This window comes from Halichoerus grypus, chromosome 6 (assembly GCF_964656455.1).
Source record: "Halichoerus grypus chromosome 6, mHalGry1.hap1.1, whole genome shotgun sequence".
Classification (NCBI taxonomy): domain Eukaryota; kingdom Metazoa; phylum Chordata; class Mammalia; order Carnivora; family Phocidae; genus Halichoerus; species Halichoerus grypus.
This window is the reverse complement of record NC_135717.1, coordinates 108445215-108470056: the sequence shown is the minus strand read 5'-3', so window position 1 is coordinate 108470056 and position 24842 is coordinate 108445215. Positions and strand designations below refer to the sequence as shown.

Below are 24842 nucleotides of genomic sequence, written 5' to 3'. Positions count from 1 at the left end.
TTTCTGCAAAGAAGACATCTATATGGCCAACAGACACATGAAAAAGTGCTCAGTATCATTCGGCACCAGGGCAATCCAAATCAAAACCTCAATGAGATACCATGTCACACCAGTCAGAATGGCTAAAATTAACAAGTCAGGAAATGACAGATGTTGGCGGGGATGCGGAGAAAGGGGAACCCTCCTACACTGTTGGTGGGAATGCAAGCTGGTACAGCCACTCTGGAAAACAGTATGGAGGTTCCTCAAAAAGTTGGAAATAGAGCTACTGTACAACCCAGCAATTGCACTATTGGGTATTTACCCCAAAGATACAAATGTAGGGATCTGAAGGAGCACGTGCACCCCAGTGTTTATAGCAGCAATGTCCACAATAGCCAAACTATGGAAAGAGCCAAGATGTCCATCAACAGATGAATAGATAAAGAAGATGTGGTATATATATGCAATGGAATATTATGCAGCTATCAAAAAACCGAAATCTTGCTATCTGCAATGACGTGGATGGAACTAGAGGGAATTATGCTAAGAAAATAAGTCAGAGAAAGACATGTATCATATGATCTCACTGATTGAGGAATTTGAGAAACAAAACAGAGGATCATAGAGGAAGGGAGGGAAAAATGAAACAAGATGAAACCAGAAAGGGAGACAAACCATAGGAGACTCTTAATCTCAGGAAACAAACTGAGGGTTGCTGGAGTAGGGGGTGGAGGGGTGGGGGGGTGGGAGGGACGGGGTGGCTGGGTGATGGACGTTGGGGAGGGTATGTGCTATGGTGAGTGCTATGAATTGTATAAGACTGATGAATCACAGACCTGGACCCCTGAAACAAATAATACATTATATGTTAATAAAAAAAATGAATCTCACCAAAATGAAAAAAAAAAAAAACACAGAACAATATTAAAGGAGAATAACAAATGCAGAGGACTGACACCACCTGACTTCAAGACTTACTATAATGCTATAGTAAACAAGACAGTGTGATACTGGCAAAAGAAAAACAGATCAATGGAATAGAATAGAGAGCCCAGAAATAGACCCACTTAAGTATAGTCAGCTGATCTTTACAAAGGAGCAAAGGCAGTACAATGGAGCTAAGATCATCTTTTCAACAAATGTTGCTGGAACAACTGGATATCCACATGCAAAATATGACTTTAGACACAGACTTTACACTCTTCATAAAATGGATCACAGACCTAAATGTAAAATGCAAAATTACAAAACTCCTAGAAAGTAACATAGGAGAAAACCTAGGTGACCTTGCGTACCTACAACACCAAAGGCACAAAGGCACAATCCATGGAGAAAATAATTGATAAGCTGGATTTCATTAAAATAAAAGTTCCTGCTCTGCAAAAACAGTATCAAGAGAATTAAAAGGCAAGTCACAGAATGGGAGAAAATATTTGCAAAAGATATATTTGATAAAGAACTAGTATCTAAAATATACAAAGAACTCTTAAAACTCAACAACAAGAAAACAACCCAATTAAAAAAATGGGCAAAAGATCTGAATAGACACATCATCAAAGAAGATATACAGATGGCAGATAAGCACATGAAAAGATGTTCAACATGTCATGTATTAGGGAATTGCAAATCAAAACAAGAAAATATCACTACGCATGTATTAGAATGGTTCAAATCCAGAACACTGGCAACACCAAGTGCTGGTGAGGAGTATGGAGCAACTGGAAATCTTATTCAATGCTAGTGGGAATGCAAAAATGGTACAGCTACTTTCAAAGACAGGTTGACAATTTCTTACAAAATTAAACATACTTATAGCATATGATCCAGCAATCACTCTCCTTACAAATGACTTCAGGACTAGTCCAGTATCTTTATTATTCTTAGAATTTACAACTGATAGGGGCGCCTGGGTGGCTCAGTCGTTAAGCGTCTGCCTTCGGCTCAGGTCATGATCCCAGGGTCCTGGGATTGAGCCCCGCATCGGGCTCCTTGCTCCGCGGGAAGCCTGCTTCTCCCTCTCCCACTCCCCTTGCCTGTGTTCCCTCTCTCACTGTGTCTCTCTCTGTCAAAAAATAAATAAAATCCTAAAAAAAAATTCTTAAAAAAAAAAAAAAGAATTTACAACTGATATATTTGTATGTGATTTTTATTGATAATTTTTGTATAGTTTTAGGGATTAATATCCCATGAGTAGTAGTCCAGTAAAAGAAATTACTTATTTGTTGAACACCTACTACTTTCCAGATACTGGGCAGATATGTTTTACATATCTTTCACCTTCACAATAACGTATAGGTAACTGCTTTTCATGCCAAAAACCAAATCAAGAAAATGAAGTTAAGCAGTTACACTATTTGCCAATGATAATAAATGGTGGTATTTGGATCCTAACATCTTCATCCACAGCACAGTGGTCATCTTCATTCTTCTCATCATTGGAATATACATATAAAATTCAACTCTGCCAGGGTATCTGTCAAGTTCTTTACGTGAATTACCTCTTTTAATACTATCATAACACGCTGAGATGGTTAATATAATTATCCATGTAAGGGCATATTTTCAGAGAGAATTGAGTATATTATTTTGTTATTGTGGTAAAATATGTACATCATAATACTTACCATTTTAACCATTTTTAAGTGTATAGTTCAGTGGCATTAAGTATACTCACATTGTTGTGTAATCATCACCACTATTGATCTCCAGATCTTTTTAATATTCCCAAACTGAAGTTACAGTGGTTTTTAATATTGGGAATATGATATGGTCCTCCTCCATTTATGGCCCACTAAATTTAAAATAATGATAATAATAATAATAATAATAATAATAATAATAATAATAATAATAAATGTGTTAATGTGAGCCACAAGGTTCTGCTTTGTCTAATTCCTGCTTGCCTATCGCATGCTTTTCTGTGTCTAACACATACATTTCTCAGAGTGGAACCTAAACGTTCCTTAGAGAAGTTGTCTCCCAATCCACAGGTGAAATCAGGTTTTCCTATTGCACTTTCATAGTTCCCTGTGCCTTTCTTTCATTACAAGCATTGGATTTTATGATTAAACAATTATCAGTGCATGATGCCCCCACTGGTCTATAAGCTTCAAAAGGGAAAGCTCCAGAAGCTACCACCTGCCTTTACACATGAAATGCTCAATGAACACTTTTTAAATCCTTGAATGGATAAATGCCTTTAGAGTATAATTATTTCATTGACCTAAAAATAATAATTATGTAATATTGTACAACACCTGAAGGGATAAACCGAAGAGACTGAAAAGAGAAGGAAGAATATACCTGTTGCCCTGTTCTCTTTCCTCAATCACATTCTAACTGTACTGTCATATTTAACTGTCTTGGTAATTTCGTTTTGTTTTAAATCACTCATAGCATCCACTATCTTTGTCTTTTCCTCTTCATATTGTGGCTAAAATCCATTCAATGAGGGTCAGTGATTCCAATTACAAGTCTAGCCACTTCTCATCAACCTTTGAAAGAATCTCTCTAGTTTATTTGTAAATAAATTAGGCAAACAGATGGAAAGTGAATTTCCTAAAATGGCAGATTGAACCCTTACAGATAATAACTTGAGAAGGGAATGTTCAATGCTGTAACTTTTTATAGCTGCATTCAAAATACTTTCAAGGATTTGAAATGACTGACTCCATGAAGCAACTCATCTGCTGGTCCAGGACTGCATACCTACTGGCATGCTATTGTGGGGTAAAGTGAGAGGCAGTGGGGAAGTGAGGCTTGTTCTTTGTCCTCAAGAGTGGGCATCTCTCACATTGTTCAACCTTGTTTGTGGAGAGCCACCCAGCTGGCTAGACTCTTTACTCTGTTCTCTCAAGTGACAAAGTGCTCCTGCAGACATTATACCAAACCCTGAGAAAGTCCTGCTGTCTTCCCTAGCAATCAGGTAATAGAAATGTGCAAAGAATAATTGCTGGCAAAAGAACAAACAAACAAACACACACACGCCTATTTGTTTATTTTTCACTTAAGCACATTTATTTAAATACCTAATCTTTAGTCTAGAATAAATAATCACAAGTTAAGATTGCAAACCATAAGCCAATTTATTCCTATGTTTCTTAGAAATCATGGGTGACTAATTTGTAACTTGAATTGTGTTTTCAATATTGTCTTTTAACACTTAAAATATTGTTTTTAAAATTTAAACTAATGTATCTATAGAGAGTCTTCTTTATAATGTGTAGGTTATTTTAACAGAGTCCTATGGAAAAGTAATAACTGATATTTTAGAATGTGGGTAATTTTTAAAATATGAATACATTAAGGAAATTGATAATGTGACCATAGTTACTTTCAAATATATAAAGTTTATAGTAGAGAATAAGAACATTTAAATCATTATGAAGTAAAATTAATCAGAATATAAATAAGGCTTAAATTTATCACCATAAATTAGGACTAATGATTCTCAACCTTTTATGGTCATAAACTCTTTCTGATAATCTAATGAAAGCTATAACATCTTCTCCAAATAACATAAACCCACACACAACATTTGATAGATACTATGTTAAGACCATGAAACTAGTTTTAAAGTTCTGTAAGGACAGGGTCCATGGCTCTGCTGTCTGTTGGTTTATGCCATTTATCAAGTGCTTTCCATGGAACCTGAAACATGGAAAACAGCCACTGAATATTTGTTAAATACATGAATTCAGCATTACTCTGGAAGCTTAGGCAAATACAGTACAAAATGAAGTAAAAACTCAGATTTTAAACAATTAGAAAAGAGGAAGCAAAACTATTATTTGCATACTATGTGATTATATACAATAGGAAAGAAAATGGATTTAAGTAAAATACTAGAATTAGGAGCAAAGTGGCTATACAGAAGATAAATATAAACCAAACAATGGTTTTCTTGTGTATTAACAATAAATACTTAGAAATAAGAAAAATAAAGCCCTTATGTACAATATCAAACACAATTATCTAGTAGTACTCTTTTTTTTTTTTTAAAGATTTTTTATTTATTTATTTGAGAGAGAGAGAATGAGAGAGAGAGCATGAGAGGGGGAAGGGTCAGAGGGAGAAGCAGACTCCCTGCCGAGCAGGGAGCCCGATGCGGGACTCGATCCAGGGACTCCAGGATCATGACCTGAGCCGAAGGCAGTCGCTTAACCAACTGAGCCACCCAGGCGCCCTCTAGTAGTACTCTTAATAAATAGTGTGAAAAATTTTTTAAAAACTATAATTATTTACTGATATATCTAAAAGCAGCATTGAAAAATTGGAGAAATACAGCTTTTTCTTTGGGAAGAAGACTCAGTATTATTAATTTTTCCAAAGCAACGTACTTGCAATCAAAATAGAAATGGAATCTCTCTAAACTTGACAGAATAGGTCTCAATTTCATTAGAGGATAAAAATGGATGAAAGGCTACTAAGAACATTTTGAAACAAGTAATAGCTCATGCTAGCAACACTTTTACTACTAAGTACCCACTACTTATATTTAATCCTCACAGTAAATCTTTGAGCCAAATGACATAAATATCTCAATTTTACAGATAGAGAAATTAAAAAACAAATATGTAAAGCAATTTACCCAAGGTCATATAGTTAGTTTGGATGTTGGGATTCATACCCAGGCAGTTCAGCTCTAGAGTTCATGTGCTTAAATAACTGTGCCAAATTGTTTCTCAAGGCTAATAAAATGAGAAAAATCCTAGCAGATAGAAAACCATAAAATAAAGCTCCATAAATTAAAGTGTGATGTTCTTCCAAGAATAAACATATTCAATAAAAGGTAACATTTCCTGGGCATTTACTATGTGCCATACACTTTATTTATTTATTTATTTATTTATTTATTTATTTATTTTCATTATGTTATGTTAGTCACCATACAGTACATCATTATGCCATAGACTTTAGATGTATTATGTCTTTTACCCCTCACAATTATCCTGTGATACAGACTCTTTCTTTGTGTTCATTTTAGAGATGACATAACTGAGGCACATAGATTAAGCAATTTGCCCAAGATAAGGGTGTCATTACATAGGGGAACGGAGATTTGAACCCAGGCTTACATTCATAATGCTTATATTTTCCATTTGTCAAAGTGCCAACAGATAAAGATATGATATTTGATATAATTAAGGACACAGGCAATTAGACAGTTGGAAAAATCAATAAATATTCTAATCTCACTTCATACATCAATATAAACTCCGATGAATTAAAGGTTGAAATGTAAAAATCAAACCCACTAAATAAAAACTAATAGGAAAAGGAAAAACATTTACCAATCTTTGAATAAAAGAAAACACAAAGGATAATTTTTAAATTGCACATACTAAAAATTATTAATGAATTTAAAAGTCAAAATATAAACCGGGGAAAAGCTTCAAAAAGATTACAGACATAGTTATATGGAGCTCACAGCAACAGATGTGAAAAAATATTAAGATCACAATAGATAAATTGATAAAAGACATGATTAGATACTTACATGAAAGAAAAAAATGAATGATTAAAAAATAAACCAAAAAATGCAAGTTTTAAGAAATGCTATGTATATTTTATTTAATCAAATTTTCACAGCATTAAAATTAATAATATTCATTGCTGGTATGGATGCAATGATTAATATTTTCTAATATCACTACAAGAAGCAGTAACCAAGACAATCTTTTGAGAAAATAATTTAGTAATATGCATGAAAAGTTTTTAAAAAGTTCAGACATTTTGATACAGTGATTCTCCATAAGAACTCTATTCTAATGAAATAATTGTATTTATTTAGATTATAATAAAGTAAAATGATAAAATATCAGGCAGGCCTTGAAATTATGCATTATAATAATCAGAATCATAATCACAAAAAAGTTTACTATTATGTAAAAAAGCAGTACTAAATATAATAGATTATTACCTCAAAAATGCAAGGTATACAAAAGATTCTCAATTGAATAGAAGGTAGGAAGGGAGAGGAAAGAGAGAAGAAAGTATTGGCAGTAAAACAATAAGACAAAGTTTTAGAAATACATCAAGGTCATAATAAGTTACAACAAATACACATGGATTAAACTAATTTATCTGCTAGAAGACAGGGAATTTCAGAACTTAAACTTCAAAAGCTTTTAGCTAGCATTACTGAGTATCTAGAAGAAATAAAATTATGAAGTAATAATACCAAATGTGGTTATTTCTGTGTGGCATTATGGGTGATCTCTATTATCTTCTTTATATTTTCTACAATCCAAATTTTCCTGTGATTAAGGATACATTACTTTAATGGAAAATAAAGCAAAAATTAAGATGAGTTTATTTTTATGTTTATGTGCATTTCTTTTAAAAGTGATTATTTTGACAATATATCATTTTTTGCATACAATTTTATCCTTGCCCAAATAAATAACAGAATATGTGGAAGTTTCAGTGCAGTATAAATAAAACTATTTTTAAAATTAAGCTCTTTAAGTAAATCAATAAAAGATTCTCTCTGGGTACAGATTTAATAGATTATTTCCTATTTTCTACATCAGAACATGCTACCACTACACTTTTTTGTTGCAGGATGGAAGATAACTTTGTAGGGGATTTCATCTTCAAACTGTGTTTTGTAGCAGCATCCTTAAACCAGAGTGTCTTTTTTAATATCAATCACTCGTATCTGTGGAGAATGCTTAAAAACATCTCTCTTATCCTGTGAATAAACAATGTGAATTGGGCCAGCAGGCAGTTGCAAAGGAAGAAAAGGAATATCAATTCTATAATTACTAGAATTCTCTTATTTGCTTTGGAACACTATGATGCCTGTGCTTTAAGTTTGGGGAAATGTATTTGCATTTTTTTCAGTCCTCTGATTTCAGTAATACTTTTAATTGTCAAGATTTGGACTGAAAAAGAACAGATACCATAACCATATCATCCTTATTTTCTCAAGACCAGAAATAATTAGCAAGTGAATCTAAGGAATACCTCTAACTTAAAAGAGCATACTTCTCATTTGACGAGTCCTTCTCTACCTTGAATGAAAATTAGAAATACCTGGGACTCATACCCATGTCCAGGTTGAAAACCCCAGTTATTCTGTCTTGAATGATGATTAAAAATTGCTCAGGTGATGGTAACATATCACCTGAATTGAAAACCACTGCATTGTTAGTGTTCCCTATACCATCTTTGTTTCCCTCACAGTATTGTAGCAAGTATGTAGTAAGTGATGTAGTACGTGATAACTAAAGTTTCTGGAATAAATTAATAAAAGATGATCTTCAGGAATATCTTAAATATACTAATTTATACCTAGATTTGCTATAATGAGTCAAATGTAAAATTTAAACAATGAAACCATACAAACCCAAAATGAAAAGTCAAAACCTTTAAAATGTATTTTACTATAAACTATGTTACTTATACTAAATAATGACTATGTTGAATTCAAAGCATTTTAAAAAGAAATTATATGTGCATGTGTATTGGTATTTATATTTCCTTCAGGAGGGCGTGTATATCACATGGGCTTATTGAAGGTGGAATACTATTTTGAGCTCTAACATACCATGAAGTGTGGCACAGACCTTTAGGGTGAGCAACAGGTGAAAAAAGTCCACATAAGATTGTATCCTCTAAAAGGACTAGTCCCTATGGTCCTAGAAGAGAGAATAATCACTCAGTTTTCTGTGTTGCACATTCCAGACAGTATATAAAGAATTCTCTGGGAGAGTGAATCTGAAAGCAAAAATAATCTAGGACATATACCATTTATTTTCACTCTTCACAGCTTTATAATTGTCTACTTTTATTATTGTCAATGACATGTTTCTTCTTGTGTTTTACAGTCCTTTTTTTTTTTAGGTTTTATTTATTTATTTGAGAGAGAAAGAGCACAGAGGGAGAGTGAGAGAAGCAGATTCCCCGCTGAGCAGGGAGCCTGATGTGGGGCTCCATCCCAGGACCCTGGGATCATGACCTGAGCAGAAGACAGATGCTTAACAGACTAAGCCACCCAGGCACCCCCTGTGTAACAGTCTTTGAATCAAATTAAGAAAAGGCACAAATATACTGATGAGATTTATTTAACCCATATGTCTAAATAATCAGAATGAAACACTAATAAAATTTAAAGTATATAAAAATGCTTGCTAGTTCAACTTGTTCTGTAAATATCTATCTGTATGCCTACTTGTCTGATACTTAGTTAGCTCTTTTGTTGACTTATCCAATCATAATCAAGGTTAATTCTTGGAAAATTGAGAAGTGATCCAAATTTATCTTAGGTTATTTTTGCTCCATTTCTATGTATCTTTCTTGTCCCTGTGCCCTTTCTCTCTGACCACCTGATGCCCATTGTAATAAGGCTCCTATCTCCTAGCTTTCTCTTCCCCACAAAAAAATTATTTTCTAATCATTCACAGTAAGTTATAAATGCCGTAAAAATCATTTCACAGAGCAGTGTGAAGAAGAAGGGGCAAGAACGATCCCCAGACTGGCCAAAGCCCACCTGCTGCGGTATCCACTCCCCACCCCATCCAGTGCTGTCGCCACCATGCCCAAGAGAGAGCCTGAAGGGGGTGCTAAAGGAGATAAAGCCAAGGTGAAGAATGAGACACAGAGAAGATCTGCAAGGTTATCTGCTAAACCTGTTCCTCCAAAGCCAGAGCCCAAGCCTAAAAAGGCCCCTGCAAAGAATGGAGAGAAGATACCCAAAGGGAAAAAGGGGAAAGCTGATGCTAGCAAGGATGGGAATAACCCTGCAGAAAACGGAGATGTCAAAACAGACCAGGCACAGAAAGCTGAAGGTGCTGGAGCTGGCAAGTGAAGTGTGTGCATTTTTTATAACTGTGTACTTCTGGTGATTGTACACTTTGAAATACTATTTTTTAATTAACTTTTATAAAAATGCAGAATTTTGTGTTTTTTTTAAGCTATGTTATTAGCACACAGAACACTTCATTGTTTTGGGAGAAGGACATATGTTACTAATAGAACAGATTGATTCAAAGCTAGATTGATACAAGGGAAAAACCCTTCTAGTTTTGAGAAATTTCCTCGTGGTTCCCAGGAGGATGGATTCCTTGATGTGGACACACATTAGCTACCTTGGCACGAACACCTTGGTGGTGTGAAAAAATTAAAATTCATTTTTTATGTCCTCTTCTGTCTTCAACATAGACTTGACTCCCTTAAACCCAGAGACCTGTTGGAGCCTGAACCCAATAAATGGTTCCCAGTATATCAGGCAATCTGGACTTAACATTGTCACCACTGAGATGGCGTCCCTCAAAAGAGTTCCTTTTTAGCTTGTGGATATTCAGATTGATAATTCTGCCATTTTCATTTCATTTCCTGACAGTCAGGGTCAGCTTGTGAAAAGTTGTTAAACAACATGCTAAGTGTGAACTGTCAACCTTCACTCTAAACTTTTCCCTGTTCAGAGCACCACATGAAGACTTCATTGGGTTTTACAGTGGCTTTCTAATGTTGGTAGTCCATTGAAGAGGGAGTTTGAAAGTTGTTGTATACTGTTGACAATTGTCTGCCCATGTACTGCCTAAAATACCATGATTGTGTATGAAAAGGATCTTTAATAAAGCTGGATATAGTTCGGCTTGGAAAAAAAATCATTTTACATATCCAAAAATAAATCATATTGTGCAAAGGAGGCAAATGGTCTAAACTGAATATATAGAACGTAAGTCAATTTTTCCCCAGCTACAAATGCCTGAAATGTGAAATTAGGTTCATCAAATTTTCTTTCTAATCAGACTCTATTAATCAGAATTCAAATTGGACAAAATTTGGACAAAAGGATATACAATAATCACATACTCAAGATCTATATGAATGAGTGTGGTAATATTTTATACACAATGCTACCAAACTAGTAACTGTGAAACTCTTATGTTATCTATTTTCGATTTCCTGATTACTCTTAAAAAGTAATGACCCATTTTTGTAAGAAAATGGCTATAGCCGTGGTTTATAAAATAGAGGTCCCACAGGGTGTTTAAAATTCTTTTAAGTGAAATGCAACCACATTATTTCTCAGACTTAAGTACTTATTAAACAGATCTCTTAGGTATTTATTTGGTATAGGGGTGCCATGAATAAAAATGACTGGGATATTAAGGGTGATGTAATTTGAAAAAGTTTGGGAACCTCTGGGCCATAGTATAACTCTAAATCATGTGTAACCATGAAAATACCTCATACTGGAATAGCTAATTGATCACCAAGCTCATCATCATCATCACCACCAACAATAGCTAATTAATCAGCAAGTTCTACCAAGTTAATATTGAAAAATTTTGCACTCTTTCCATTTCAATTTATATAGATCAAATTCATACAATTTATAGCAATAGTATTTGATCTTCCTGTCACCAGGCTTTCTTTCTTCCAATCCATTTTACATACTGCTATCATATAACAACCTTAAAAAAATGTTTGGATTGATTTCAGCCTCCAAAATCCACATTGCACTTGGTGTACTCTGTCTGTTTCTGTCTCTCTGTCTTTCTCTCCCCATAATACAAAAAAAATTTCCTCTGGGAAACAACCCTTCCTCAATTCTTATTTATGTGGATATGGGGAATAATACATAGGTTCTATGCCCAGCCAGCCATAATATTAAATTACTGAATTATTTTATCCATAGGAGTTATGGTTCAGGGATAGGCTTGTGATCCACACCTGTAAATCTGTATAATTCTATTCCTTTAGCCATAGTAATTGGCTCAGAGATGAGTTTGTGACTCAAGTTTCAAGCATAAAATATAGTAACTTTATTCAGAAGTCAACAGAAATTTGTCTCTTTTTTTCTGGACTTAATCCTAGGAGGATGTAAACTGACAACTGACAGAAAGTAACATATGGAGCCTAGGATTAAAAACAGAGTTCAGAGAAAGATAAAAGCCAATTCCTTATTATATCATCTGTACCTCCAGGATATTCCCAAAGCCCTCTTTACTAAACTTTTCAGTGACATGTACTGGTACGAATCCTTTCTTTCTTCAGTTAGCTATAGTTGGGTTATCCAAAAATGATCAGCAAAGGAGTATGAAGTGATGCACAATCTTTCACTATGCCATTTACTTGCTTAAGAGTAAATTCTTTTTTGCCCAGAACACCAATTGCAAATATCCTGGCTAATGACTAAAATCTGTCTTTTCTAAAACTTTCACTTCTATATCATTTAAACAAAAATCTGTTTGTACCCTAACTCCAGCCAAGTGATTTATCACTACTAAAAACATGGCTTTGCTTTACTTAGTAAATTTATTTGTATCCACTTAGGAAGGAAGGAAGAAATCTATCTATCCATAAGAACTCAGCAAAAGAGAATCCTCTTCCTAAAAAAACTTCCTAAATTATGGAACTCACAATGATCTTTCAACCTCTAATATCTAATTTATTCTAGATTTCTTGATTACTCAACAAAGAGTTGCTGAATGAATACATATTCTTAGTATGTATCAACTAAATAATTAGCCTTTTCTTTATTGATATTCTGTCTTATTTCTCTATTGATAGTATTTTGTTTATATTTATCACCCCAAGCAAATTGCTCCCAAAAAAGAACACTTTGTATTATAATACTCTGTATTCCTTAGAGCAATCAGCACCAAACTCCTTGAAGCACAAGTATTATTACAGATATTTTTACAATTTATATTTAGTTTACTCAATAATGTTAATTATTTTCAGATAGCATACAATTATCACTAAGAACTATTTGCTTCTAAAGAGTTAACTATTTTTTTCTTGTCACAAACCTGTAAATGTACAACAACCTATAAACAAACTATGAAATAAAATTGTACTCAAGCTAAAAGTCACAATATATGTAGGATTGATTATAGTGAAAAACTTACGTATCTCTATGATCTTCTTATCCTCTCTTATTAGAGAAGACTGTATTTTACTTCTATACATAGGAAATCAAGAACAAGACTGAGAGAATTTTCTTATTCCAGTCTTCAGTTAGTTTTTCAATTTCCCTCCTTGTTTCCTGACACATATGTCTTGCTATTTTGTGGTGATAATATTAGTCCCTTCTTCAATCCTAATCTCACTTCTTTCCTGATTTTCTTCCTCTCGTTCCTAATCTCAACCACTTGATTCATTTTGCATAACATGTAAGAAAGGACAGAGAAAAAGAGGACCACTCTGGGTGCAGTTTAAAATGTTCCAATTAATTTCTTCTTGGGAATCCCATGTCTTGTATTTCTTCAAGCAGCAAGATCTTTGTGGTTTTCTGAGATTTTTTTTTTACTAAGCTAAGGGATTCTAAGAGAACATATAAATAAATAAATAAATGGAATTTTCTTTTTTGTAGGAGGGCTAAAGAAAATCTTCTGAGTAGTAGTAGTAAATAAAATACTGATTAGATGATTACTCTTCCTAAAGAGAGGTTCATGAATATTCTATAAGGAAAGGACAAACGGTGCTGTGTATAGTAGTTGATAAATGATTTAATATATGTAATTAAGGTCATCATAATGCTTCAAAATCTCAACTTGAAGAGCCATGACATTGATTTAGCTCTTGCACATGAGCCACCTCCAAGGCACAGCTTAGTTACTAATCAATCTCTTAATAAACCAAGGCAGGGAGATCTGACCTCACTGCCCTTCAGACTCCCCAGTCATGTTGATTTTCTTTTTATAATATTATTAATTTTACATGGAATTCAGAAATTAATCCAAAACATCTCATGAGAAGCTAAATAGTGTAAACAAGTCTAATTAACACATAGAAAGTACATTAAGCATGTCAACTTCCTGAAGATTAAGATGATCTCTTCCTTTGAAAAGAAACATTTTCAAATATGTTTAGGTTCCTTACTTTGATTCTTTCACACACAAAAAAAATTCTAGAGTAAAAATCATATTCTATGAAAATTTATTTAAACAATTGCTGCAAGATGTTATGGTTGCATTTCTTAATTAATCATGAGTCTATTTAATTGACCATACATACCATTTTGGGTGTTAACCTAGAATGGTTACTGAATGCACAGTAGCAATTGCAAAAAAACCTCAAGGTATAAGCTTTAAAAGTTGATGTAGAAAATGCTTACTAAATATCCCTGATTAGAGGAGGTGGGGGGACCCTAAGTTTGTCTTGTCACTCAAATATAGCTAGATAGTTATCAAATCAATGGTCTGAAGATCCCCTGGGTCACAAGAAGAATGGATGGTGTTTAAATGCTGCACTGTTCCCAGGGACAGGAGCATGGAAGCTGGATGGGAACAGTGAGTCTAGGTGCCAGCTTTCTGCTCTGTATTGCCCTAAGAGCCACTGTGCGGTTGTGCAACTGCTTTGCTGGGAGGGGTTCAACAAATGGCAGAAACATGGTGAGATACTCCCTGGTAGGAAAGGTGGGGATCCATGCTGTAGGAGTCCCTAAAATTTGGAGTTTTGAAACTCAGTCATGTGCCTGAGATAAAAAAGCTGGAACACAGGCAGGGTAAATACAGGGTTCTGATGGAAACCAGGGAGACAACAGTCATTGATTGCTCTTCTGTAAGGGTTCACTGAAGGATGGAGGGCACAAGTTTTCAGCTCCAGGGTAGAGAGCAGGGTGCTGCCATATTCATTCCACCCATCAGTGTTGAAAGCTTTCAAAGAGCAACCTAGTGGAGTCCAGAGCTGCTTACACCAAGACTGCCTCCCTGTGCACTGGAGGTGCATTTCCACTAGGGCAAGCCCACCTGAGAATCAGTGCAACAGGTCCTTCCCCCAGAAGACCAGCACAAACAACACACTCACACCAAGTTTATTGATCATAGGGGGCTACAAAGCTTCAGCTCTAGGGGAAAATAGTATCTAGCCTCCTTTGTACTTTTATTCTTTATTTTTTATTATTTTTTCATTTCAGTTCTTTTTTTTCAATTTTTTACTTTTTTAAAATTTTTATATATGCTTTAATTTTTATTTTTGTTTCCTTTCATTGTATTTTATTTTATATATATGTATATATATATATATATTTTTTTCATTCCTTCTTATTTTGGGATCTAGTTTCTTTTAATAAGCAGACCACAACACACCCAGGATCTAGTGTTTTGTTGTTGCTGTTTTTGTTGTTGTTGTTGTTGTTGTTACTGGGTTTTTTTGTTTGCTTTTTTCTTTTTCTTTCTTCTTTCTTTTCTGGACAAAATGACAAGATGGAGAAATTCACCCCAAAAGAAAAAGCAGGAGGCATTACTCACAGCCAGGGATTTAATCAATACAGATATAAGTAAGATGTCTGAACTAGAATTTAAAACAACGATTATAAAGACCCTAGCTGGTCTTGAAAAAGCTAGAAGACTCTAGAGAATCCTTCACTGTAGAGATAAAAGAACTAAAATCTAGTCAGGCCAAAATTAAAAATGCTATAAGCAAGATACAGAACCACATAGAGGCCATAAAAATGAGGATGGACAAAACTGAGGATTATGTAAAATAATGAAGCTGAAAAGAAGAAGGAAAGAAAATTATTAGATCACAAAGGTAGACTTAGGGAAATCTGCAATTCCATATAATGAAATAATATCTGAATCATAGGATTCCCAGAAGAAGAGCAAGAAAAGGGGGCAGAAGGTTTATTTTAACAAAGAATAGCTGAGAACTACCCTAATCTGGGGAAGGAAACAGGCATTCAAGTCCAAGAGGCAGAGAGAACAGCCCTCAAAATCAACAAAAACAGCTCACCATCAAGACATTTCATAGTGAAACTTGCAAAATACAAAGATAAAGAAGAATTCTGAAAGCAGCTTGTGAGAAAAGGTGCTTAACCTGCAAGGGTAAACACATAAAGCTGGCAGCAGACCTGTTCACAGAGACTTGGCAGGTCAGACAGGAGAGGCATGATACATTCAACATGCTAAATGGGAAAAATATGCAGCCAAGAATACTTTATCCAGCAAGGCTGTCATTCAGAATAGAAGGAGAGATAAAGAGTTTCCAAGACAAACAAAAGCTAAAGTAGTTCATGAACACTAAACCAGCATGCAAGAAATATCAAAGGGGAGCCTTTGAGGAGAAAAAGAGACCAAAAGTAACAAGAACTATAAAGAAAGAGAGACAATATAGAGAAACAGTGACTTCATAGGTAATGCAATGCCACTAAATTCATATCCTTCAATAATTACTCGGAATGCAAATGGACTAAATGCTCCAATCAAAAGACATAGGGCATCAGAATGGATAAAAAAAAGAAGACCCACTGATATTCTGTCTACAAGAGACTCATTTTATACCCAAAGATACCTTCAGGCTGAAAGTAGGGGGTGAAGAACCATTTATCATGCTAATGGATATCAAAAGAAAGCTGGAGTAGCCATCCTTATATCAAACTAGATTTAAAACAGACACTATAATAAGAGAATAAGGAGGAACTATATCATAATAAAGGGTCTATCCAACAAGAAGATATAATAATTGTTAATATTTATGCCCCTAACTTGGACGCAGCCAAATATATAAATCAATTAATAACAAAATTAAAGAAATTCTTTGATAATAATACAATAATAGCAGGGGACTTTAACACTCAACTCACAGCAAAGGACAGATCATCTAAACAGAAGGTCAACAAGGAAACAAGGGCTTTGAATGACCCACTGGACCATATGGACTTAACAGAAATATTCAGAGCATTTCATCCTAAAGCAGCAGAGTAGACATTCTTTTCAAGTGCACATGGACCATTCTCTAGAATAGATCACATACTGGGTCACAAATCAGGACTCAACTGGTACAAAAAGGTTGAGATCATATCATGCATATTTTCAGACCACAATGCTATGAAACTTCAAGTCAACCACAAGAAAATATTTAGGAGGACCACAAATACATGGAGGTTAAAGAACATCCTACTAAAGAATGAATGGGTCAACCAGGAAATTAAAGAAGAATTAAAAAAATACATGGAAGCAAGTGAAAATGAAAACACAACAGTCCAAAACCTTTGGGATGCAGCAAAGGTTGTCCTAAGAGGGAACTATATAGCAGTACATCCTCAAGAAGCAAGAAAAGTCTCAAATACACAACCTAACCTTACACCTAAAGGAGCTGGAAAATGAACAGCACATAAAGGCTAAATCCAGCAAAAGAAGGGAAATAATAAAGATTAGAGCACAAATCAATGACATAGAAATCAAAAAAACAGTAGAACAGATGAACAAAACTATTAGCTGCTTCTTTGAAAAAATTAACAAGGTTGATAAACCCCTAGTGAGGCTTATCAAAAAGAAAAGAGAAAGGACTCAATAAATAAAATCATGAATGAAAGAGAAGAGATCACAACCAACACCGCAGAGATACAATTATAAGAAAATATTATGAGCAATTATATGCCAACAAATCAGGCAATCTGGAATAAATGGATAAATTCCTAGAAACATATAAACTACCAAACTGAAACAGGAAGAAACAGAATATCAGAACAGGCCCATAACCAGCAAAGCAATTGAAGCAGTAATCAAAAATCTCCCCGCAAACAAGAGTCCAGGGCTGGGTGGCTTCTCAGGGGAATTCTACCAAACGTTTATTTATTTTTTTAAAAAGATTTTATTTATTTATTTGTCAGAGAGAAAGAGAGAGAGAGCACAAGCAGGGGGAATGGCAGGCAGAGGGAGAAGCAGGCTTCCTGTCGAGCAAGGAGCCCGATGCAGGACTTGAACCCAGGACCCTGGGATCATGACCTAAGCCAAAGGCAGACACTTAACTGACTGAGCCACCCAGGCATCCCAACTACAAAACATTTAAATAAGAAATAATATCTATTCTTCTGAAACTGTTAAAAAAATCAGAAATGGAAGGAAAACTTCCAAACTCATTCTATGAGGACAGCATTACCTTGATCCCAAAACCAGAAAGACACCACTAAAAAGGAGAAATACAGATCAATATCCCTGTTGAATATGGATGCAAAATTCTCAACAAGACACTAGGTAATCGGATCCAACAGTATATTAAAAGGATTACTCACCATGACCAAGTGGGATTTATTCCTGGGCTACAAGGATGGTTCAACATACACAAATCAATCAACATGATACACCACATTAATAAAAGAAAGGATAAGAACCATATGATCCTCTCAATAGATGCAGAAAAAGCATTTGACAAAATACATCATCCTTTCTTGATAAAAACCCTCAATAAAGTAGGGATGGGGGAAAATACCTCAACATCCTAAAGGCATATAGGAGAGACCCACAGCTAAGATGATCCTCAATGGGGAAAGACAGAGATTTTCCCCCAAGTTCAGGAACATGAAAGGGATGTCCATTCTTACCACTGTTGTTCAACATAGTACTGGAAGTCCTAGCTCAGCAATCAGACAAAAAGAAGAAATAAAAGGCATCTAAATCAGCAAAGAAGTCAAATTTTCACTCTTCGCAGATGACATGATACTCTATGTAGAAAACCTGAAAGACTCCACTAAAAAACTGCCAGAACTGATACAGAAATTCAGCAAAGTCGCAGGATATAAAATCAATGCACAGAAGTCTGTTGCATTTCTATACACCAATAATGAAGCAACAGAAAGAGAAATCAAGTAATGAATCCCATTTACAATTGCACCCAAACCAATAAGATACCTAGGAATAAACCTAACCAAAGAGGTAAAAGATCTGTACTCTGGAAACTACAGAAAACTTATGAAGGAAATTAAAGAGGACACAAATAAATGGAAAAACATTCCATGCTCATGGATTGGAAGAAAAAATATTGTTAAAATGTCTATACTACCCAGAGCAAACTACACATTTAATGCAGTCCCTATCAAAATACCACCAGCATTTTTCACAGAGCTAGAGCAAACAATCCTGAAATTTGTGTGGAACCACAAAAGACCCCAAATAGCCAAAGCAATCCTGAAAAAACAAAGCTGAAGGCATCACGATTCCAGACTTCAAGCTACATTTCAAAGCTCTAGTCCTCAAGACAATAGGTACTCTCACAAAAACAGACACATAGATTAATGGAACAGACTAGAAAACCCAGAAATGGACCCTCAACTCTGCAGTCAACTAATCTTTGACAAAGCAGGAAAGAATATCCAATGGAAAAAGGACAGTCTCTCCAACAAATGATGTTGGGAAAATTGGACAGCCACATGCAGAATGAAACTGGACCACTTTCTTACATCATATACAAAAATAAACTCAAAATGGATGAAAGACCTACATGCAAGACAGGAATCCATCAAAATCCTAGAGGAGAACACAGGTAGCAACCTCTGTGACCTTGGCCACAGTAACTTCTTGCTAGACACGTCTCCAGAGGCAAGGGAAACAAAAGCAAAAATGAACTATTGGGACTTCATCAGGATAAAAAGCTTCTGCACAGCAAAGAAAACAATCAACAAAACTAAAAGAAAACCTATGGAATGGGAGAAATATTTGCAAATGACATATCTAATAAAGAGTTAATATCCAAAATCTATAAAGAACTTACCAAACTCAACACCCAAAAAATAAAAAATCCAGTGAAGAAATGGGCAGAAGACACTAACAGATTTATCCAAAGACATACAAATGGCTAACAGACACATGAAAAACTGTTCAACATCACTCAGCATCAGGGAAATACAAATCAAAACCACAATGAGATATCAACTCACACCTGTCAGAATGCTTAAAATAACAAATCAGGAAACAACAGATGTTGGCGAAGATGCGGAGAAAGGGGAACCCTCCTACACTGTTGGTGAGAATGAAAACTGGTACAGCCACTCTGTTAAAGTTAAAAATATTACTAATACAAAAAGTTAAAAATAAAACTACCCTATGATCCAGCAATAGCACTGCTAGGTATTTAACCAAAGGATATAAAAATAGTGATTCAAAGGGGCACATGCACCCCAATGTTTACAGCAGCAATGTCCACAATAGCCAAAGTATGGAAAGAGTCCAGATGTCCATCAATGGATGAACAGATAAAGAAGATGTGGTACACACACACACACACACACACACACACACACACACACACACACAAATGGAATATTACTCAGCCATCAAAAAGAATGAAATCTTGTCATGACGTGGGTAGAACTGAAGGGTATTATGCTAAGCAAAACAAGTCAGTCAGAGAAAGACAAATACCATATGATTTCACTCATATGTGGAATTTAAGAAACAAAACAGTTGAACATAGGGGGAGGGAAGGAAAAATAAAATAAGATAAAAACAGAGAGGGAGGCAAACCATAAGAGACTCTTAAGTATAGGGAACAAACTGAGGGTTGCTGAAGGGGAAGTGGGTAGGGAATGGGGTAACTGCATGATGGGCATTAAAGAGGGCACCTGATATAATGAGCGGTGGGTGTTAAATGCAACTGATGAATCACTAAATTCTAGCCCTGAAACTAATAATACATTATATGTGAACTACCTTGAATTATAAAATATAAAATAATAAAATAAAATGAAATAAAATAAAATAAAAGTAAAATAAAAAAATAAATAAAATAAAATAAAATAAATTTTTTTTAAAATCCCTGACCTTCACTGAGTCCACAGTGGGAGAATTAAATGTAAGTGTTAAGCTAGACATAATGGCACATTGGCAGTGGTGAGGACTGTTGAAGGGAAAATATGTCAAGATGTTCAGAGAAGAAGGTCACAAACTAAGAAAGCTCACTGGATATCCACAATTATTTTGGTGAAATTCAGTTCTTACAGCAACTCAACACCAAATGACTAATCATGATAGAAAACGAAAATACACTTGAATTTTAGGTTTTGAAACATTATACACAAATAGTTCAAATTTATCTAGGCTAAATTTTAAAGAAAATAATGCATAGAGGCAAACATACTGGATTTACCAGTTCCTTTACAAATGTACTGAACTCATGAAAAGTATATCATCACAAAGGTCTTTTATCAGAGTTTGTTAAAAGAGGAAAATGATATGTGTCCTACAGATATACAATTATACTTCTGTCTTCAGGAAGCAGAGAAATCTCTTGTTGCTGCAGGTGGGAAAAAGAAAAGAAAGAAAAGCTAATAACTAAAATATATTCAGTACATATATTTAATAGAAAGTGTTTTGGTATACAAATAAACATATTAAAATATTTTAATAACCATAATGGAGGGTTGTTTTTTTACTTCTGTGATGATTTAATTATATTTCCCTTATGAAAGCATTATGCTGTATTAAAAATTTTTGAAAATAAAGATGGCCACATTGATAGTTTAGTCCCACTTCTAGTAAAGAAGACACATCATTCTAGGATGTGAATATCACTCAATGCTAGTTGATTAAATTTTCCACGACATTCTATAAAGTTTTATATCCAGTTTACAAAGTGTTGGGTATTTTTTCTTCAGAGTATTCTTGTTACTTTGATTTCAAGTCAATGAACATATCATTACAAAAATATGCTTTTTAAAATTTGGTTCTAGATGACTACAAAAGGGCTTAAGCATTTGAATTTTTTTTCTCTCACACGCTACATCTAAAAAACAAATCTAGTAAAATGGATGCATAGTGGCATCAATCCTAGTAAACTTATAGTATGCATCACAGATTAGAAAATCTTAAACAGTAAGTTCTGTTTTTACTAAAAAACATTAGCAATATTAACTGTGGCTATTTTAAGTTTTCCAAGGTCTTAGAAATAACAATTATGGGACGCCTGGGTAGCTTAGTCAGCTAAGAGTCTGCCTTCTGCTCAGGTCATGATCCCAGGATCATGGGTTCGAGTCCCTAATTGGGCTCCTTGCTCAGCAGGGAGCCTGCTTCTCCCTCTGCCTGCCATTCCCCTGCTTGTGCTCTCTCTCTCCCTCTGACAAATAAATAAAATAAAATCTTAAAAAAAATAAAGAACATTCATACCCAAAATTAAAAATAAAAGTTTCATGATAAAAGTCATCATTAGACTCAAAAAATATGTATTTTTACCCTAAGAGAGACATTTTGACCTTCAAGTGTGATCAAAAAGGAGAGGTGTTGGTAAGTTAACATAATTTCCTTAAAAGTCAAGAATAAGAATGTCTGCTCGTACTCCTTCTATTCAATATTACACTTGAGCGTTGTACAACAAGGTCAGAAAAATAAATAAAAGAAGGACTAGGAAGGAGGAAAGAAAAATTTCATTATTCACAGATAATATGATTGTCTAAACAGAAAACATGAAAGACAAATTACAGATTAAAACTAATAATAGGACAGCAATTTTCTTCATATAAGATCAATTCTAAAAACCAGGTGCAGTCCTATAAACAAGGAGGAAACAAAGTGTGATTTTAAAAATATCTACATTAGCAACAAAACTATTAGACATTTAGGAAAAATTTTCCCAAAAGTAGTATGAAACCCTTCTGAAGAAAATTGCAAGACTTATTAAAAGAGTTTGAAAAATTGCTAATTAAACAAAGAAATATTGTTAAATGTCCAAGAATAAGAAAACTCAATATAATAAAGATTTCAATTTACTCTCAAATTAATCTATAAATTCAATACAATTCCAATCAAAATATCAACAGAGTTTGGTAGGGAATTTAGTAAGATGATTTTAAAACTTATGTTGAAGAGCAAATAGCCAGGAAGAGTCAAGACAAAAAGAAATGGGTGGGGTCCTTACTTTAGAATAACCATGATTTATTATAATGTTATAATAATTAAGACAGTTCAGTAACAATGCAGGGTGGAACAACAAATCATTGGATCAATAGAGAAAGTCCAGAAACAGACCCACCACTCAAGGAGACCAGATAAATGATAGAAATAGCCCTGTAACTACAAGGGGGAGGATCAATTATTTAATAATTTGGAGCTGGAGCAACTGATGATCCAACCAATGATGACCCTGCCCTCACATTAATTCCAAGTTTAGTAAAGAAAATAATTCATGGGCGCCTGGGTGGCTCAGTTGGTTAAGTGTCTGCTTTCAGCTCAGGTTTATGATCCTGGAGTCCCAGGATTGAGTCCCTCACTGGGCTCCCCGCTCAGCAGGGAGTCTGCTTCTCCCTCTGACCCTCCTCCCTTTCATGTGCTCTCTCTCTCTCTCATTCCCTCCCTCTCAAATAAATAAATAAAATCTTTTAAAAAAATAATTCACAGCCTAAAATTTCAAAACTTTTAGAGAAAAAATAGAAATATATTTATGACCTCATAATGGGAAAGAATTTCTTTAAAAAATAAAAGCACAAATTAATATGGAAACGGTTTATAAATTTCGGTATATTAAAAAAAACAAAAAACCTTCTATTCATCAAAAGACACCAGAAACAAAGTAAAACAACATGCTAGAGCTCAAGGGAACCTATTTGTGATTCACTTTAACTACCAAAATTTTTATGTCCAGAATATGTTGAAAAAAGCCACATAATCAATAAAGGAAAAGACAAAAGAGAAAAAAAATTAGGAAGTAAGCAGAGACTTTGACCAAGCAACTTAAAGAAGATGAAAACTGTAAAGTCGATAAATATATAGAAAGATGCTTAATCTCACTAGTAAATAGAAATAAGTAAAACAAAACCATAATAGAATGTCCTTAAACACTCATCAATTTGCAAATATTTAAAGATTTTTAAAATACTAAGGGATGGTGAGAAAAGAGCAACACACTCACTTAGGAAAAATAAATGGTTACTGATTTTATAAGCCAGTTTGCCAAAATCTGGTGAAGTTGAAAATACATATGCCATATGTCCTAGAAATGTCATTCCTAGCTATAAACCCTAGCACCATGATACTTAAATTATACAGAAAGTTAAAAAACTAAACATGCAACTACCATGTGACCCAGCAATTGCATTCCTGGACATTTGTCCCAGAGAAGTACAAAAACAAGTTCAAACAAAAACTTAAAAATAAACAATCATAGCAGTTTTATATGTAATAGCCAAAAAAGCGGAAATACTCAAAATGTCCTTCCACAGGTGAATTGTTAAGAAAACTGTGGTACATCCATACCCTGAAATACCACTAACAATAAAAAGGAATAAACTATTTATACATGCAACAACTTAGATGAATCTTCAGAGAATTATGCTAAATGAAAAAAGTCAATTCCCCCAAATTTACATACCATATAAGTCCATATACATAATATTCTTGAAATGACAAAATTATAGAAATGGAAAATAGATTAGTGGTTGCCAGAGTTTGAGAAGAGAATCAGTGGGAGGGAAATGGATGTGGCTATAGGAGGGATCCTTGTGGTAATGGAAATGTTCCATATCTTGACTATATTAATGTTGATCCCAGTTGTCGTATTGTTTTATGGTTTTGCAAGATATTATCACTGGGAGAAAATGGGTAAATGAGATTGTTCTGTATTACTTTTTACAACTGGATGCCAATTTAAAATTGCCTCAAAAGTTTAAATAAAAATAAGATTTGGGGCGCCTGGGTGGTTCAGTCAGTTGAGCATCTGACTCTTGATTTTGGCTCAGGTCATGATCTCAGGGTTGTGAGATCGAGCCCCACGTTGGGCTCTGTGCTCAACCAAGAGTTTTCTTGAGATTCTCTCTCTCTGCCTCTCTTTCCCTCTCTCTCTAAAACAAATAAATAAAACTTTAAAATAAATAAGAATTAAAAATATTTATGTATAGACCCTATCCCCAGAGATTTTGAGTCAGCTGATCTGGAGGGAAAATTTGGCATACATCATTTTTAAGTGCCTAGATAAATCTGATATTCAGACAGGACTGAGATGGGTCTTAGAGCTACCGTCATGTGTATGCCTAAATAGATGTGTGGTTAAGAAAACGGACTCTTGAGCCTGATTGTCAAATTGATTTCTAGCAACAGCATGTACTAACTGTGTGAAGTTGATGGAGTTTCCTTATCTACATTACATTCAATAATAGTACTTACTATAAATTGTTGTGGGACTAAGTGATTCAG

General features: G+C 34.4%; 1 protein-coding gene and 1 pseudogene across 3 annotated transcripts in view; one reads left to right on the top strand and one right to left on the bottom strand.

The window, feature by feature from the left end:
• The window catches only part of CNTN1 (contactin 1), a 359923-nt gene that overhangs the window by 185152 nt on the left and 149929 nt on the right, over window positions 1-24842 (bottom strand). The window lies entirely within an intron of this gene.
• Window positions 9518-9867, top strand: LOC118528029 (non-histone chromosomal protein HMG-17 pseudogene; annotated as a pseudogene).